At 50.5% G+C, this 18,394-nt stretch overlaps 1 pseudogene; it reads right to left on the bottom strand.

Moving 5' to 3' along the window:
• Nucleotides 1-4,535: 4,535 nt before the first annotated feature.
• On the bottom strand, nt 4,536-15,388 carry LOC141954955 (uncharacterized; annotated as a pseudogene).
• Between the last annotated feature and the right edge of the window lie 3,006 nt (nt 15,389-18,394).

The following is an 18,394-nucleotide window of genomic DNA, read 5'->3' as shown; positions in this document are numbered from 1 at the left end:
TTCTTTAAGGATTTTCACTTACGCATGTGATTAAACAATACACTTAAAGCTACTGATACCATGTTAGGATCAGAGAACCAAATTCTACAAACACAAATTAGCTCAAAGAAATATCCTGTGATGAGATCATGAAGCTGGACTAGAGCTTGATATCATACTAACGAACAAAATTGGCAACCAATACGTATTGAAAATCAAAGAATTATTTTAGATGGTAGAAATGAGACTGTATAAAAGCAAAGAAGTCTTGGCCTTTTGGTTTTTTGAGGAGAAGAGCCAAACTTGGGCTTTCATTCTTTCTAGACTGCAGTATCCTCAGCTCTGTAAATGATGCTGCTCTTCTGTCTTTCTGTTACTGTTCCTAGGGGTAAGCATGGTGACACAAAGATGCAGTTTTAAAATGGATGCTGTAGTAAAACACAGCTGTATTTTGATCACTGGAGGGAAAAATGACACAGGATTTGCTTCCCAGGTGATTGCCTTCTGTTTCTCCTTTTATGTTTACTGTCTTTTAAACACATCAAGTAGTAAGACAGCAAAGTATCTTTTCACTGTAACTCAAAATAAATAATAGAAAAAGATCAATAGACCAGTGTATCTCTCAGGCCAACGTTCCATGTGATTTCTTCTATTTACTGCTGGTAGTGTTAGAAAGCTTTAAGAGTTCCCAGTTAAGAGTTACGTTTTTAATGCTATTAGCAAGCTGGAAACACCTGGAGTGTTAGCTCTTCCACTGATCTGTCAAGAGATGCATGTGTTACCCATTCCTGAATTAAGCACAGTTTTTACAAACAAAGCAGTAAAAACTCTGTTGTGACAGAAGAATAAGTACAATGTGCTGTGTCTAGATTAAAAGGCAAGAGAAGTCTTTTGAGTTTTCTCTAGCCTGCATTCATTTACTCTCCAGGGAGTCGGATATTGCAGCGAAACAGGAGTGATAGAGCTGTAGAGGTCCTGTGGTCCATCAAGGTTTCCCACTGTTGTTGTGATTAGATACAAGACTATATGCTGAGAAATTAATTTGAAAACTGCAAAGTCCTCTGTCTGTGACTCTGAATACAACCCTGTATAACTCCTGATGCTCCATCAGCTGTGTCTGCTGCTAGGGACAATTTTCCCTAAACTGTCATAAAAATCCAGACAGTTCCTAAATGTTCTGTAGTCTAGTTTCATTCAGTTAATAACAATTTGAAGCGTGTTTCTATGCTGGTTGACTAGAAAATCTAGTTCCAAGAAAGATAGGCTGTGGAAGAAGCTGGCTAAAGAAAGATGACATTTTTCTGAATGTGCAATTTGCTAGACATAAGACAAGGACGGAAAGCGAAGCTTGATTTAATGCTGTTATAAACTCTCCAGAATTCTTGCTTTCTCCCAGAAGCTGTGTGTCAGTAGCTATTACAGCATGCTGGATGTAGGTCTTGAGGATCCCTGCACGGCCACACGAACAGGACCTGAACATTAATGAAGTTACAGCACATGTCCTGAAGTGCTACACCAGGGGAAAGCTTCTGCTAAATCTTACATGACAGCCAGTGTAAGTCTCACTGCTCCACTCCGTATGCAAAGGATCTTTGTGACTTCGTCACAGAAGCAGGCTGGTTTATCTAGATCAGCTTTTCCTGTATCTGTTTGTGCATGTTATGCCACTTATGGAATTTGAGTTCTGTGATACCTTAAATAATGGTCAGAATGGAACAGCTGTAAGATGAGTCTCCTGCTGTACTGATACATCAGGCCACCTGGCTGGGTATTTAGTGAATTAATCTGTTTGTATAGAGTATTTCTAGACAGCTGTTCTCTTACAGGGCAGCAAGCAGTGTAGCAGTCACTCTGATGCTACAGCTCATGGAATAATGTTGAGTGTAGCAAACATACATTAAGGATGTAATCTCACATGTTAGTGTAAATTGAAAATTGAGAACACTGCAGAATGAAAATAATGATGGTTGCTAACAACTGTTCAAACGCTAACAGTAATTTATGGAATGGTGAGCTGTCTGAACTAGCAATCAAGAGTTTTCTTGGATTTGCAAAAGAAAGGCTAGGTAGCCTCGTTTTCTAGAAATTCTTGGTTTATGGAGGAAGAGGTAGCACAAATAATCATTGTGAGCCTCTTCATTTCAGTGCTGCTTGTTTCACATGTGCAAATTCTTGTTCATTCTGTCTGCTCATGAAAATGTTGTTTGTCCAGACCAAGGGCCTCTGCAAAGCAGGAACGTGAAAGGTGAGAGGTGCCGTATAAATGTGTGGCCTTCCACGCCAGCACACTGGCTGAATTAAAGGGTTTCATGTTGGGAGCTTGGGAAGTCATCCCTCATGAATCAGATAATGCATCTCCTCCAGGAGCTGCTTTTTTTTCTGGTACCTTGTGCATCACATACCTGCAGACTGGAAAGAGGCGGTTTGCTGGGTTAAGTTTTGGAGCTGGCTCTGTTAAGTCGCTGTGAATCACCGAGGTGTCTAAGAGTGAATTCAGCCTCGATAAGGGGTGTTACAGCCATGAGGATACAGGGTAGTCTGGAAGTGTTCCTGGGTCAGTTCCTGTGCAGTGTCAATAGCGGCGTACCCGTGTGTGTGGTATAAAACTTTTATCTGCCACACGTCTCACTGGCTTTCAGCAGCCCCCTCCGTGATGAATATTCACACTGGTTTCTGCTCCCCTTAAATACAAGCTATCCAAATACCCCCTTTCTCTGGAAAATCTGGTATTGTTCTATTAATACTGGAGATGCAAAGAACTTGAAGGAACTTAAAAAAGGAGTAAAACTAGTAGAGTTGTCTAAAGGCGAATGAATGTTGCAGTCCAGGTGTATGAACCCCCGTAAACACCAGTGGTGGGGTCTGTCTCTCGAAGGTCAAGTGGCACATTTTTCACTTCCTAGGAAGCATTTGTGTGCTTTAGTCAGAAAGTATCGATGCGTTTTCCCTGCTGAATGCTGCCAGCAAGCACTATTTCCCTTACAAGCATGTGATAGCTTTATTCATTTCTGCTTTGGTAATTGCAGTGAATGATTTCCTTGTATGCTGAACAGCTTTTCTGTTGTTTTGAGAATCGTTTTAGTGCAAATGCCTTTTGAGGCCTGAGTTTGACTGAAAGACAGCCAGATGGGAAACATATTTTGACTGACAGATGCCTGAGATTTGTAGCCTTAAAGCTTCTGGTCAAAACAGGGGCAGCTCAGAACACACCGACAATTGGAAAAAGGGGATGTCAAGAAGGTATAGCTAATAATTGTCTGTGTATGGAAATCTATAGAGCTTGATCGCTTTTATACAGCGGGAAGGCCTCCTTATGTAAGTGAGGATAAGTGTAAATTGGTTTGTGTTCCTTTTGTTAGGAGAGCATTTGGGTTTGTCTTTAAAACTTGCTATAGGACTGCATCAAAGTCTCCTGTGTCAGACCAGGCAGTAGGTGACTTTTGCTGCTTTGGTTTGCTGGTTTCGTTGCAGGTTCATCTCTAGTTACACCTCTGGGGCCGGTCTGCACATGCAGAGAGTTATTTGTGTTTTGGAACTTGAGCTGGCTCCTCTCTCTGGGGACGTTGCTCACAGCCTGAGCTAGCGCAGCTCCCCAGCTGCTGACGCAACCCGTGCGGTTTAAATAATATTTAGCGCCGTATCTGCTCCCGTTTCAGTGCAGCTAATGCAAGGGAAGTTAACTTGAGTGCAGAAACGGGAGTGAAATCCGTGATGAAAAGAACCTTAAATGGGAGCGTTCAGTCGGTTCTGCGTATGTTCACAAACTGTAAAAAGCCCAGCCAAAGAATAAAATCTGCCCCGCAGCGGGCAGGCCCCGCAGGCCAGCAGGGTGTAATGGTTGAGCTGTAAAAGGCCACCGTGCCGCCCCTGAAGCGGGGCAGAGGGTCCCAGGGGCCCCTTGGCTGCGCCGCGGTGCTGGGCGGGACCCGCCGCCGGCCCGAGCCTGAGGGGAGGCCCCGGGGCAGGGCCCAGGGCGCAGCCGGGCCGCTCCTGGCCAGGGCGGGCCCTCGCGCTTCAGAGGCTCTTTCCCTTCACGCTCTCACCAAAGCGGCTTCGTTTCTTTGTGGGGATCTATTTTCTGGGTAACCAAACGTGGTTTTGGTCCCTCTTTGAGTCAGGGAAATGTGTAATTCTCTTGGCCGCGGTCCTGGCCTAGGCCTCCTGCATTTACCGGGGGATCCCTGCTGCTGGCGAACAGCCTGGGTGGGTGCAGCACGGGCATGAAAACCACCTGTGCCACGGGTGACAAAAACTTACACTGCAGATTAATAATCTTGTTGTTTACAAGCGGTGATTTTTATAAACGTATTCACTCCTGAAGTTGTTGAACGTTGTTTCAAGCACAGTGCCATTATAGAGCACTTTAACGGTTAGGTAGGGGAGTGCCCCCGCCGGGTGTGAGACCGACACGGGTGTTGGGTTAGGCCTCATGACTAAGGCTTTCACCTTGCTGTGGTTGCCTCCAGAGTTATGTCTGCAGGCTGTAGTGTGCCATCACACTGCGTTTACAGCGCCTGCACTCTTTCAAGGGAAGCTGTAGCCTGTTTTATAACTGCTTACAGCAATCCCTTAGATAGCATTGCAGTCCGAAGAAGTAACTCCACAGTCCGAGCTGTTAACATATTTTTATGAAGCAGCTCATTCTGATTATGAGAATATGCAACACATTTTGGTTTTTTCCGTAAAAAGAAAGCTGCAGGGGGTGTGCCCTGTTCTGGTAGCGGGGGCACTGGGATGCTGTGGGGGTCATCCTCTGTCACGGTGGGTGAGGCCGGTCTCGGGGGGCGCGAGGGCGCTGAGAACCGTGGGGGAGGCGGGCGCGAGGGCGCTGGGGACCGTGGAGGGGGGGGCCGCTGTAGGCGTCCGGGTTTCTGCAGCCGATGCTGGCGTTGGGCCCGGCTCTCGGGGTTGCCAGGGTAGCTGCTCTGGTTCTGCGGGTGCGAGGGGCGGCTGCTGCTGTCCAGCCGCTGTCCGGAGGCTGCCGAGGGGCGACTGTGGAGAGAGGAGGCTGCTGAGGCTCTCGGCTGCAGGTGGCACACGGGACTCTCCTCCCCAGCGCGGCCCCCGAGCAGCCATCAAGGAGCAGTGTTTGGGGGGAATCATCGACTCACCATTCCCTCCTGCACCAGCACTTCACCCCGATAGAGCACAGCAGCAGCGCAAGTGGCACAGAAATCCCCAGGGACACTGTGCCAATCATGCAGTGCTTCCGCACGTCCTGGGGGCATACAAAGCCGCTGCTCTGGACAGGGGAAACGCTTGGTGCACTCTCGGTGACCGCACCTGTGGAGCAGTTGGGGCCCTTAGCCTGTTTGGCGCAGCACCAGTAAGCTCGCAGCACCCTCCCGCCCTTCGGGACAGGTTGTCCCTCCAAACAAAACTCCAGCGGCCAGGGGGAGAGCAGGGCGGGGAGCGCAGCTGCCTGGGCAGTCGCTGCTTCGAGAGCCCCCCGCCCCGCAACTCTCCCTGCCCCGGGGCCATCTCCCACCCCCCAGGGGACGCAGTCAGGCCTTCTCAAGGACACTCGAGCCTTGCTCTCCCCTTCGGCCTTTTCCCCAGCACGGGCACCGCCCGCAGCCGCTCCCAGGATTGGGGACGCGTCTGCCCCTTAGGGACCCCAGCAGGAATGCTCAGTACCTGAGTCTGGTTCAAAAACTTCATAGCCCTGGCATGGTGTTCTGGTCTGGGCCTTGAGAGCACTGCCAAAAAGCAGAGGCGACAGGTAAAGCCTCCGCGTGGCTGAGGCACAGGGGCTGCAGGGGGACGGGGAGGTTCCCTCGAAGCCCCTGCCGCCCAGTCTGGAGTCAGGGCATTGCTCTGGACCTCCCACTGACTTACCTCCGGGTCTGGTCTCAGGTCTCTCGCCGCCCGTGTCCGTGTCCGTGTCGCTGGCGGCCCGGGGCGGCCGGAGCCGCGGGGCCGGTGAGTCGGGGACTTGTTGGGACTTGTTTGTTTGTTTGTTTTTTACAAAGCAAGCCTTGCAACTTTTTTCCTTGGGGATCTGATGAAGCATGTCTGTAACGATGTCTGGGGGTTTTTTGAGTTCCTTGGAATCGCTTGGTAACTAGGGATGGAGGCGTGTCTCCTCTCTGGCAGCGTAATGCTGTGCTGCTGCACATGGAGCCTGTTTCTGCCGGAGTTTGGGAATTTGTGTTGAGTAGAGATTTTGCCAGTAGTTTGCCTCACAATAGCTTTGGGCCTTCTACTGGAGAATCAGGTTGAGGTTTTGCTTTTCCTGAGAGCTGATTTCTGAGCTTTTGTGAGACCAGGTTTTCTGGATTATAATTGACTGCTCCGCTTTGCTCCCCTGCTTCTGGGATCAAACCTGCGTAGCCTTTGTAGGGAATTGTTGATTAAGTCCCCTGCCCCTGCAGAAGAAATAGTCAAGAGAAGTTGTGGAAAACCGCTTATTGCTGTGCTTGAAACTGCTTTGTGTTGTCTTAGTAACAGTAAATTTGTGGGGCGACTTAAGCAGCTTCTGCCATGACCAGAAGATACCAACTGCTGTTCAGCGCTCAAAAGCCTGAAAACCCTCCAACAAAAAAAGCGTATTTTCTTTCAGATACTCTTCACTCCTTACTCTTCTCCTTGATCCTTGAGGTGGTTAAAAAAAGGAGCTCAGGTACCGTGGTGGTATTCATCACTTAAAAACTAAACGGAAGTAGAAAATGAAAAATAAATCTTAAGTGTACTTTTCTCTACCTGTGGAAAAATCGGTAGAAATTCTTCTAATATTTGTATATGTAGATGAGCCTTTTATTCAGTTGTGTATTTCAGGAAAAAAAAACCAACCCTAATTTGTTTTCAATTTCTCCTCAGTTTCTCTTCCAGGCTAAGGTTGGCATCTGCCACTGCCTTCCGTGGAGAGGCCTTGTGCAGGAGCCCCCAGTGCAGGAGCCCCCAGTGCAGGAGCCCCCAGTACTGGAGCCCCTTAAGCCCAGCAGACAAGGGGCCAGTTTCTTACGTTGCTGTTGCTCCGCTTTGAAAGCAGCAGAGTATGAATAACCCGGGTCACATCCTGCTTTGCCAGGATGTGTAGATCCTCCTGTTTGGTCTGTGCTGGCAGCATTCAATTCTATCCTGTCATTGTGTGCTAGTTCCTACTGGAGGAATGTGAATGAACTTGCTGGGATGTTTATGCTTCTTAGTTAGGGCTGTTGGTTGGCTGAGAAAGGATGGTTCGGTAGGGGGAGGTTGTGGGGGTAGTGGCTGGGATGGCCTGGCAGGGGCTGAGCTGCTCAGGACGTGCCTGAATTGATTTCAGTTACTGCTTGATCCAGAATTTGCGGCTGGCGTTGCGTGAGTGTGGCAGAGCACCGGCCGTGGCTCGCTCGCCAGAACACTGTGATTGCAGCTGTGGGTGTTCATTGGCTTTAGCTGGATTGTTTTAGATGAGGGCACCATGGCTGGGCTGACGTTGTTTGAGGGTGGTCAGCATTGCTTTTATTTGGGCTCATGACATTTAAAACAAACAGAGAATTAACTCTGGCTCTGTGTAGTGCTTAAGTGTTGGCTAAGGGAGTATAAGGTTTTCACTTGAGTCTGGAGTCTATGTGAATCTGTATTTAAAGGAACGGAAAAAGCAGGGCAGGACGGTTGTCACCTGTTCATGTCCCAAAAGTTTTCTACTGTGGAACTTCCGTCTGCCTTCTTCAAAATAGGGTCAGAATTGCTGTGGAGGGGAAGGACAGAGGCAGGGCAAGAGGATGTTCTGTACTAAGAAGGAGCTTGTAACTCAGTACCCTCAGTGCGAGTTCCTTAATTTGACAGTGTGGTTTTTTTATTTACCTGACCAGAGGCTGCCTGCTGGGCACCCTGAGAGGTTGGAGGCTCTGAGGAAGATGTTTTGAAGGAAATACCACAAAAGAGTTGGAAAGAAAATCCAGTTAGAATAGCATTTGGCAGAATGCTGGGATTAATTTTCTTCTCTATAACTTTAAAGAACTTAGGGTCTATGTGGTTTTGTTGACATCACTTGGATGCACTCCAGAAAAAGAAATGTGATTTTCATCTTGTGTATCAGGTTAGAGGTGCCCTCTTTCCAGGATGCCGAGGAATACTGCTCTGTTGTAACTGTAAATCAGGCGGCTTCAGCTTTTGCAGACAGCAGCTCCTGCACTGTGGTAGCCGAAGCACTGTCAGGGGCCGGACAGTTGAGCTGTTAAGTGTTGTGACCCTTGTTCATGTGCAAGCTTAGGGAGAGTGATTGGTCTGATGAAGAGTGTAAAATTTGCAAGGTCTTTTTAGTTGGGGAAGGGGAGTTTTACTGATCTGTTTGTAGGCCTATTTCAATCTTCTGTTTTCTGTGGAATTTGAAGGCTTCTGGAGATGTACAGATCTTCTTGCTGGTCTCTTAGAACGACAGAATCCATCCCAGGTTGGCAGGGACCTCAGGGATCATCTAGTCCAAGGTTTCTTGGCAAAAGCACCGTCTAGACAAGATGGCCCAGCACCCTGTCCAGCTCATCTTAAAAGTGTCCAATGTGTGGGAATCCACCACTTCCCTGGGGAGATTATTCCAGTGGCTGGTTGTTCACATTGTTAAACACTTTCCTCTTGTGTCTGTTGTAAATGCAGAGGCAGAACCAGAAAATAACTTTTATAAATCTATTGAAATAAGAACAAGCACAATAAAAAGGTTGGGTACGCCGGGGAGCGGGGGGGGTTTCCGCTCCGCACCGACGGACACTACGTGGTGCCGGTCACTCCCGTTATGGTTCTGTCCGAGTCTTCACATGTGCAGCAGGGCCCCTCAGACTTTCCCGGGCTTTCTGGTGTTGCTAGGGTCTTCTGACAGGGGTTCCCCCAGTACTTTTCCACATTCACAATGACAGTCCATATGAGTCTGTGTTTACTGAGGAAAAAACCCCTCCAAACCATTTTAACAATAAACCCACGATAAATCTCTTTTAACTTATGTACATGGCAAAATACCAGTAGCGCCCATGCTCCTCATACTAAAGTCATTCTATTTTTAAGACAAATCACCACCATATTCTTCACATGTCCAGCTGGAATCTCCCCTGGAGTAACTTGCACCCATTGCCCCTCGTTTTTCCATGTGACTCCTTGTGGAGAGGGAGTCTCCATCTGCTTTGCAGCCACCTTTCAAATGCTGGAACTTGGGACTCCTACAGAACTGCTGCTGCTGGTATGTGGCCACGCTGGAAGTTCAGGGCCCTAGCATGATGAGCTGAGCCTGAGCTCAAGTTACAGGGAAAGACCGATGGTTTTTAAGTCAATGCACAGAGTTAAGGCGACTTTAGGTAGCAAGCTTGTCAGAGATCGGAGAAAGTGTCAGCAGACTGAGCAGCGGGCTGCTGGCTTTCTGGTTCTTTGTGCTCCTCTCGGCCCACTCCAGCCTGGCCCCTAAGCATGATTCCTCATCTAGTGGTTTTTAAAAAGGGAATTGTCCGGGGCAGGGAGGGAGGTGGTTGGTCTCAATTTGCTCGTTAAAGTCCAGGCTGCTGTATCGTAAGGAAGGGAAGGTTTCTAGGGAAGGGGAGCAGGCATGGCTCAGAGTGGTATAGCTGTCATTTCCAACTGAGTTTTTATATTTTCTCCTGTCTTGTGGCTGTGGAGACTTAATTATTTTACCAGCACACAGCATTATAGCACTGCCAGCCTCCTCTCCAGAGTGACAGCCAGGCCTGAGAGCTGCCTCAGTCTCTGGGGAGGGCCCACTGTGGCCACCTCATCAGCGAGACCCTCAGTCAACCCCAACCTGCAGTGGGTCATAAGGGCTCATTCCCCTGGGTCAGTCCCTTTGGACAGTCTCAGGAACCCGATGTTGTGCTCGGCAGCTGATGGTTTCTGTGCTGGAGCTCCAGCAAGGCTGCCTGAGCCGTTGCTGTACAGCTGCGGGCCCCCCCACCCCAGCCAGCTCCAGAGCGTGCAGTAAGGAGTCGGGGTCCTGGAGGACAGCATCACTGTGCTGCATGGAGCAAATGACCATGTTGCAAGCCGCCCTCCACTCTGGGACTGCATCAGAGCAGCTCCATGTTGTACTGAGCCCTTGCAGTGCTTGCTGTGGCCTGGGGCAGAGACAAGAGGCGAGCCCGAGACGTCCGAGAGGAAGGGAGAGCCCCATGCCTGGTGCTTGCATCTTTGTGTCACCCTCCTTTGCCAGCTGTGCATGCTCCTGTCATCAGCATTCAGGATGGGAAGAGCTTCATCCCCTCCCGCTTGCTTCTCACAGGCATCCGCCCGTGGGAAACTTGAGACTGAAAGGAGTGTGATTTCCACCGTCCACATCAGCTTGTTTAGCAGCAGACGAAACAGGCAGGGATCACAGAAGCGCAGTGTGTTCCTGATGGGGAAACGTTCTTACTTGGGTAAGGAATGTGAGCTGCAGCCTCCAGGATGAGCACAGGGTGGCTCTGTCCTGTGGCCAGATGACTGCAAGAGGAGAGGGTCCTTGCCTGAGTCAGGATCGGCTCTGCAGGCTGGGGGAGCACAGGCTGGGTCTTCAGCCCAGAGATCACAGCTCAGGCTTCTCAACCCCCCCAGCACCGACAGCACCAAAGAGTTAAATACAGCTGGAATGTCAGCCCGGGTGACGGAAGCGTTTTACCAATTGCTTGGGACCAAAGGCACCAACAGGATATGGGCACACTCTGCGTACTGTGTCTGCAGCCTGTTTCATATTTTTCTGATAGCCGTTTTTTCTAACATAAGTCTCAGGACATTTCAAGGCACTATAGAGCCAGCGCTGGAGGTATCGTGATCAGAGTCTTAAGGGATTTTTCTACTCTCTTCTTCAAGGAACTTATAGCAGTCTTCCTCTACTGTTTGGCTGTTTTGTTACAGACATAACATCTAAAAAATCTGTAGCGGCAATTTATCCCCGTTTAAGTTACCTGGGTTATACAGTGGTAGAAGCGTATGTGATAAAATGCTTTTAGGCAAAGAATCGGAGGAGAAAGTAACTTGGCATTTGTAGTGGCCGTGACATAATAAAGGCATTCTTATACATTTGTATCTCTGATGCAGGAGTATCAAGAGAAAGCTTTCCTACAGCTGACTTTCCCTTAGTGCTAGCCGTTGAAGTGCAGGGTCAGGAGCGTCACAGCAATTTTTTGGACTGCTTACGTGCTGCCCAGTGCCTAGTTTTTCTGTATGCAAGCCCATAGATTTCTGTATGCAAGCCCAAGACCCCCAGATCTCCATCTCCATCATAATCCAGTTATTTAGAACTGTGTAGTTCTCTTTTTAGACTGTTTTAATTTAATGCAAGAAGAGCAAGTGCAGGATTGTTGGAGAATGGCTTGTGGAGCAAGGCCATGGGTCTGTGCAGGAGCTGATTGCAGCCACCTGAGGTAAACAAAGGAAAAAACCCAGGGCAGAGTTATGCAAACAAGGAAAGAGACTCAGGGCACAGTTATGCTAACAAAGGACTGTTATGTTAACAAAGAGAGAAACTGAGGTACACAGCGGCCTTGAGTGTGTGGTAAACAACCTTGGGAAAGGAGGCAGGCCAGAAGAAGGAAGATGTTGTGATATACCTGAAATGCCACAAGGGGCTGGGATATTATAATGGAGCCTTTTACATGTATCCAGTAGATTTGTGAGTAGTATGCATGATTATTGTAGAGCGCTTATATAAGGGGTGATTTCTTTCAATAAAGTTGAAGCTTGCTCTGTCATTCACATTGAATCGGCTGCTTGCTTCCTCCGTCCTCCGCACAGGATTTTTGGTCCTCGGGGACGGAGCGACGCGTCAAGCTCCTCTACGGTGAATCCAGGCACCAGGAATCCCCTGGGGGACCCTGTTGCCCAGATCTGTGGGGTGTCCGTGTGTCCCTGAGGCCTAGGATGCTCCAGCATTGCCAGGTGGCCCTGGGAGGCAGAAGGAGGAATGGAGAAAGAGGAGGTGAAATGGAGAAATCTGGGGTGGTGGGAATGGGGGGGCATAGGGGGGGCCCAAGGGGCAACTGATGGGTCTAAGCGTGAAAGTACAGGACCCTGGGGGCAACTGGGTCAACTTACTGTGAGTGCAGCCCCCAAAGGGACAGTGGGGTTCTGGGGAAAAGGGGTGAAAGTGTCAGGGTCTCAGGGGCAATCTGGGGGAAGCAAGGCAGCCTGGAGTTGTCCTGGGCGCAAGGGAGGGGTCCTGGAATGGGCCAGAGGACAAGGGGAGTCCCAGGGGAAAAGAGGGGTCCTTGTGAGTTTAGGAGTCGTGGCAGTCTGTGCCCCGCCTTGGCCACCTGGGTCCCCTTGCATCTGTAGGGAACGTCGAGGGAGTGAGGGTCCGGGGGGGTTTGGGACTCCCATGCAGGGAGCCCCAGAAGCACGGGGCTTGCAGGGTAAGGTTCACCCGGTCAGGAGGACTCACAGCAGCAGCAGCACGAGCGCCATGAAGCCAAGTGCCAGCCCCAGCCCCAGCGATGCCATGTGGTGCAGGGGAGTCCTGCCTTCGGGCCAGCGCAGCACAGCTCCGAACTGAGCCTGGAGTCCCTGCTCTGCCTCCACGCCTCCTCCTGATACTGTGGGGACCAAGGCACCTCGGGTCATGGGGCACTGCCCCCCAGGGACCAGGTGTGCCTGCAGCACCTGCTCCGGCCACAGAGCCCCCTGCCCCCAGGGGCCCAAGCGTCCAGGGGCCCCTGCGCCACCCCACGTGCCCCACTGTCCCCAGAGGAGCCAGGCGTCAGGGACCAGCGGCTCCACTCCACCTGTGGTGTCCTGGCACCTGCTCACCCCCCGTGCACCCCCCTCCCATGGACGCAGGTGCCTGGGGTCCTGCCCCCCCCCCTCCACTGCTCATCGCCCCCAGGGCACGCAGCTGTCTGGACGCACCGTTGAGGTAGAAGTACTTGCGGACCAAGGGCTCAGAGAGGACCCCCAGGCAACAGGCAACGGTTCCTGGAATGGGCTCCTGCAGGGTCAGACTGAGAGGTCCCTCCACACTCTCCTGCAGCTCGTCAAACACTGCCAGATCCTGTGTGCGCAGCTGGGGACGGGGGAGCACATCAATGCGGCCTGGTGCACCAGGTACACGAGACAGCATACACGTGCACACAAAGGCACCCGTGTGCTGCACGTGCCCATCATGCCCCCTTCATTCTTCCTGTACCCTTCGCTCATGCACACGCGTGCACCTTGTGTCCCACATGTGCTCCTTGGGCCCTGTGTGTGTGCACACAGGGCTGCACAAGCAGAGCACATGGAAAAGTCACTTTCGTCACACCCAAGCGCGCACGAATCTGCAGACAGACAAGTGACCTGCCTCCTGCTTGAGTGCGCCCTTCACACGGGCGGGCACGTGCATCCTGTGCGTGCTTACCCACGCGCTGCTGACAGCACACGTATCTGTGTATGAGCAATACCCGTATCTACTGATAGTCCCCGCACCAAGCGCACAGCCCTGTGCACGCAGGCCTTGTTCCCCACGCCCAGTCCTCTCGTGAATGTCTACGTACACCCTTGCCCACGCCTGTGCAACTCACATCCTTGGCAAACATCCAGGTGACGGGCAGGTCGGAGGGGGTGTCGAAGGGCACGTCGCAGCGCAGTGTGATGGCTTCCCCCGCGCGGGCCCACACGTCCTGCACTGGGAGCATTGAGAGGCACGTGAGCTCCCTCCCACCTGCTCAGTCACTCAGAGAAATGACCGCGCTCCTGAGTGACCGCACGTGCTCCGGGGGGGTGGGCACGCAGCTGGGCACTCAGGGTGGGCCCTGCCCGCGTGCCCATGTGTGCCAAATGAGGGTGGCCCCCGAGCCCGGGAGGCGCCCAGCCCTGGGATGGGGCTGTGGATGCCTGGGCCCCCCCCGGCCCCGTACCTGGGCAGTCCAGGGGCAAGTGGCAGTCCACGAGGCGGCAGGTAGCACACTGGAAGACACGGGCGGCTGGCTGGTACCCTGGGAGGGAGAGAGTGGGTAGTCACAGGGAGAAGGGAGATGTGCTAGGGGACAGGGGGTGGCAAGAGAGCGGGATGGGCACTCACCGCAGGGGGGGACGCAGGCTGGAGCTGGTGGGGAGGAAGCAGCAGTAGACTGGGGATCAGTGGGGATCCACATCCCTGTGAGGAGCTGTCAGGGCTCAGCCCTTGTCCAGCCCAGATGGGGTCCCTGGGGGTTTCTCCAGTCTGGGGGTGCCCAGGGTGAGGGTCCATGGGGTGTAGATGTGCAGGGTGGGGATGTCGGTGACAGTCCCTTGAGTGGGGGTCCCAGGGCTCAGGGGTTCCCCAGGGTGGGAGTCCTGGGTGGGTGTCCCCACTGGTCCCGTACCTTCCTCCAGCTGGCTCAGCTTTGCCCAGATTATGTTGACGGCTTCCTGCAGAGACACCTCAAAAGGCTCTGGGGTGTCCCACGTGTGAGACAGGTGAGACAATGTGCGCTCCTCCCAGTCCCCATAAAGCCTCCCTGGAGCCCGCAGATCCCCTGTGCAACTCCCCTCGACCCCATATATCTATCCTGGAGTCCCATAGATGCCCAAATACCCCCTCAAAAACCCCCAGCAGCTCTATACCTCGAAGGCCATATACCCTCAGATTCCCCAAAGATCCCCTTACAGCCCGCAGACCTCCACAGAGCCTGTACTTCACCAGCCTCCCCATTCAAGGCCTCCACATCCCATCCGCCGTGGCCCATGTCCGGGCCCTACCCCCTCGCATGTCCCACATCCCCTGCTCACTCATGTTCCTCTGCTGCTCCAGAAAATGCAGGGCATCCATGATGATCTCCCGAAGTGCCTCACGCTGCCTCGACCCTGGGACCAGTAAGGACTAGGGGTTTGCAGGGGTTCCTTGGGTCCTGATCAGGGCTTAGGGCTACTGGGAAGGGTCAGGTATCCCTGGGGATTCCTGAGGTCCTAGGCAGGGCCAGAGGGTCCCAGGAAGTCCCCAAGATGTGCCTGCCCAGGGTTGGGTGATTCTCAGAGTCTCAGGCAAGGTTCTGATTCAGAGGCATCCCTGGGGTGCCGGTTGGGAGTGGGGAGACCGTGGCATGGTTGGGAGTCCCTAGGGTGCTTGTCTGGGGTGGGTCCCTCTTTAGGAAAGGGGTCCCCAACTGCCTGGAATCCTGGCTGGCAAGAGTAGGAGGGCCTTGGCTGAAGTGGGGAAGCCCAGAGGGTTCTCAGGGGTCCTGTCCAGGGTGGGAGACTCTTGGGCTGGAGGGTCCTGGTGGGACAGAGGTGCCAGTCAGGATGGGGCTCCTTGGGCAGGGTTCCCATTGGGTTGGGTGTCCCTGGGGTTCCATGACGCACCAACGGTGACGGAGGCAAGTGGCACAGCAGCCTGGACGAGGGCCTCAAGGCACTGTCGATGTCGGGGGTCGCTGACGGGGGCCCCAGTAATGTCCTGGCAGAGCCGTGTCCGCTGAATGGCGGGCCCAAAGCAGAACAGGCAGGTGTGCACACCAGGGAGCCAGGGGGCCAGCACCAGCAGCAGGGCCACCCACCACGCCATGGCTTCAAAGCTCAGCACCCAAATGCCTGGGTTTCCAGGCAACAGCAGGGTTCCTAGGCGGAGCCCGGGCACTGGGTTCCGGGGGACAATGGCGTTCCTAGGCTGGTCCCAGATGCCTAGTTCACCTAAGAGACTTGGGCATGGGTAATTCCAGACAGAGTTATGCTGGGAAACTCTTGTGTTTAAATTTGCAAAGAGAGAGATAAAAGGGGGACAGTGCTCAGTGTTGAAAGGGGGACGCCCCTTGCTGAGGTTTTAGAAGATTAAGGAAAGATACCTTTGGCACTATCACTACAGAAAAGGAAACTGATAATATTGTGCCAAGAGGAATGGCCATTCCTGACAAGAAATAGAAGAGGAGAACCAATGGATGTATGGCCTCCAAAAGGAACAGTTAAACGCCATCAGTAAAAATGTCTAAGAATAATTTTGGAGGATTCTGAGAGCGAGATACTGATTATTGGTGTATTTGGTGTAACAGAGGTCAACAAAAAAAGAAAACCTCTTGAATAAAAACTAAAGGGAGTTTACTTCCTTCAGCTCCTGAAGCTGAAGAAACTGAATTCCCTCTTAGAAGCACTGGCGTGTGCCCAATGCGTTTGGATTCCAGCCCAAGGCCTGGAGCGGGCCCTGGGGCAGGTGCTGCCGGTCTCTCCAGTAACAGTAGTGACGTGACAGGAACCTGGGAAGCAAGGTGCTTTAGGAACTTGGCAAGCAAATACGCCTCGCTTACGAGCTGATGCTGAAAAATGTGCTCGGTTGTTATTGGGAATTGATTACACCCCTAACTGGAATGATATGAAAACTGCATGACGAGAACTATGTCAAGTAGAGAAAAAAGATTTTTCCAAAAAGGTAAGAGAATAACTAATTGGACAAGAGTTTTGGAATGCAAACAAATATCAGATGAGCACCCAAGTGATTATTAGGGCCGACTGAAGGCTACTTTAATTATGGGGGTATGACCCATGACAATTTCCAAGAGCCACCAGCTATTAGTGTTTTTGCAGAAATTCATGCCAGGCTGGCAAGGTAAAACATTAACTAAAATCTTGAGCATTGCTGCTTTTGTTTTTGACGGGAGAGATGAAAGCAAAAGCAGCAAGAGGAAAGCTTAAAACTTGAGCAAAAGCGAGAGCAAAAAGAGAAAGAAAGAGAAATTGGGTTATTTGCTGTAGCAATTACCCAAACCTGTAACCCTAGGGGGACAGGTCGGGCATTTCCCTGAGGTAGAATCAGGGGAAGGGGTGTGCGAGGCAGAATTCCTCCCATCTCTCAATACGCTAATTCTTTAGAGTGCTTCTGCTGTGGGAATTGGGGACACGTGCAGAGAGAGTGCCTGCTGAGACCTGTGTCTGCACAAGGAGGATCTGCACCTGCCAGACCTCCTCGACCTCACTCACAGTGAAGAAAATGATACACATCTTCTCTGGGAGCTGAAAGAGCAATGGGACCCCTTGGAATCGAGGTAGATGAGCACAGTCAGATTTCTGCAAAGGTAAACGGTATCATTTTGGATAAGAAATTAGTTTGGGGTAAATTTGTGACCTCTCCCAATTCCCCTACTTGCCTTTTGGGCTTGTACTGAATTTCGAAGTTCCCCACATTTCAAATGATAGTACGGGGAGTAGTAAGGGAAGAGCTAAAGTATCTACCCCTTTGACGAGACCTTTTGCAGGAGTTTGGTACGTTTATCTCCTTGGCTCCAACAGAGATTCAGTTAATTTTAGTAGGCTCAGAAATAATTGAATTGGGAGGTCAAAACCAAAATGATTTGAATGATATATGATTTGAATTGGCTGCAATTCCCAGAGAGCTTTGAAATAAGTGGGATTGTTAACATCAGCTGAGCCAGTTGTGATAAAAACAAAAGGAGGGACTCCTCCTTCAATTTGACAATATCCAATTATAAATGAGGCCATTCCCAGTATAGAAAAACACATTGTACATTTTTTTTTTTCAGAAAAAAGAATTTTGAAGAAATGTCATAGTCTTATAATACTCCAATTTTATGAGTTAGTAAACATAGAGTAGATAAAGATGAAGATCCTGAATATAGATTTGTTCAAAATCTGCGAGCTGTAAATGAACATGTAATTGCTTCACATCCTGTGGTACCAGATCCTAGTCTTACTTTAACACAGCTTCCAGTCTGGGCACGGTATTTCACAGTGCTTGATCTTACAGGAGCTTTCTTTAGCATTCCAGTTGCGGAAGAAAGCCAATCTTTGCCTTCACGTGGCAAGGGAAGCACTTGGACTAGGTTACCACAAGGATTTACTAGGTCTCCAACAATATTTTCTCAAATTTTTAAAAAATTATTTACAAGATTTGTTTTTTTCAAATAAGTCTGTTTTGATACAATATGTTGATGATTTGTTATTAGCAAGTAAAACTAAGGATGATTGTATTAGAGATACTGAGTATCTGTGTATCCCACTTGTTAAAAAGGGACACTGTGCATCTGTGGCCAAATTACATACAGTTTTGCAAAGAGCAAGTGAAATATCTTGGATTCATATTAAAGCCAGGACTTCCTGATTACTCAAAACCTTTTAAATTGTATTGTGAGGAAAATAAAGGAACTGCAAGAGGGGTGTTAGTACAAACTTTAGGACCACATGAATGACCTGTTACCTATTTTTCTTCTACATTAGACCCAGTGGCTAAAGGAACGCCTTTTTGCATTAGAGCAATAACAGCAGCAGCTGAAATGATAGAAAAAAAACCCGGGACAATTGTCCTAGGACAACCACTAACTGTTTGTGTTGTCTACGCAAAGAAGTAGAAATATGATTAAAACAGTACGTGGAGAAAGCTTTTATCTCCTCAAAGGCTGCACAGATAGCAGATCATTCTATTACTGGCTAATGATTTGAAATTGGAAAGGTGCAATACATTGAACCCTGCCACCCTAATGCCTTTACCTTCTGATGGAGAAAAAGATAATCATGACTGTGTTCAACTATTGAGTGAAACCAGCAGATTGCGAGACGATTTGAAGGA

This window comes from Athene noctua, unplaced genomic scaffold, assembly GCF_965140245.1.
Source record: "Athene noctua unplaced genomic scaffold, bAthNoc1.hap1.1 HAP1_HAP1_scaffold_44, whole genome shotgun sequence".
Classification (NCBI taxonomy): domain Eukaryota; kingdom Metazoa; phylum Chordata; class Aves; order Strigiformes; family Strigidae; genus Athene; species Athene noctua.
Note: the sequence above shows the minus strand (reverse complement) of the source record. Positions and strands in the feature narration are given on the sequence as shown.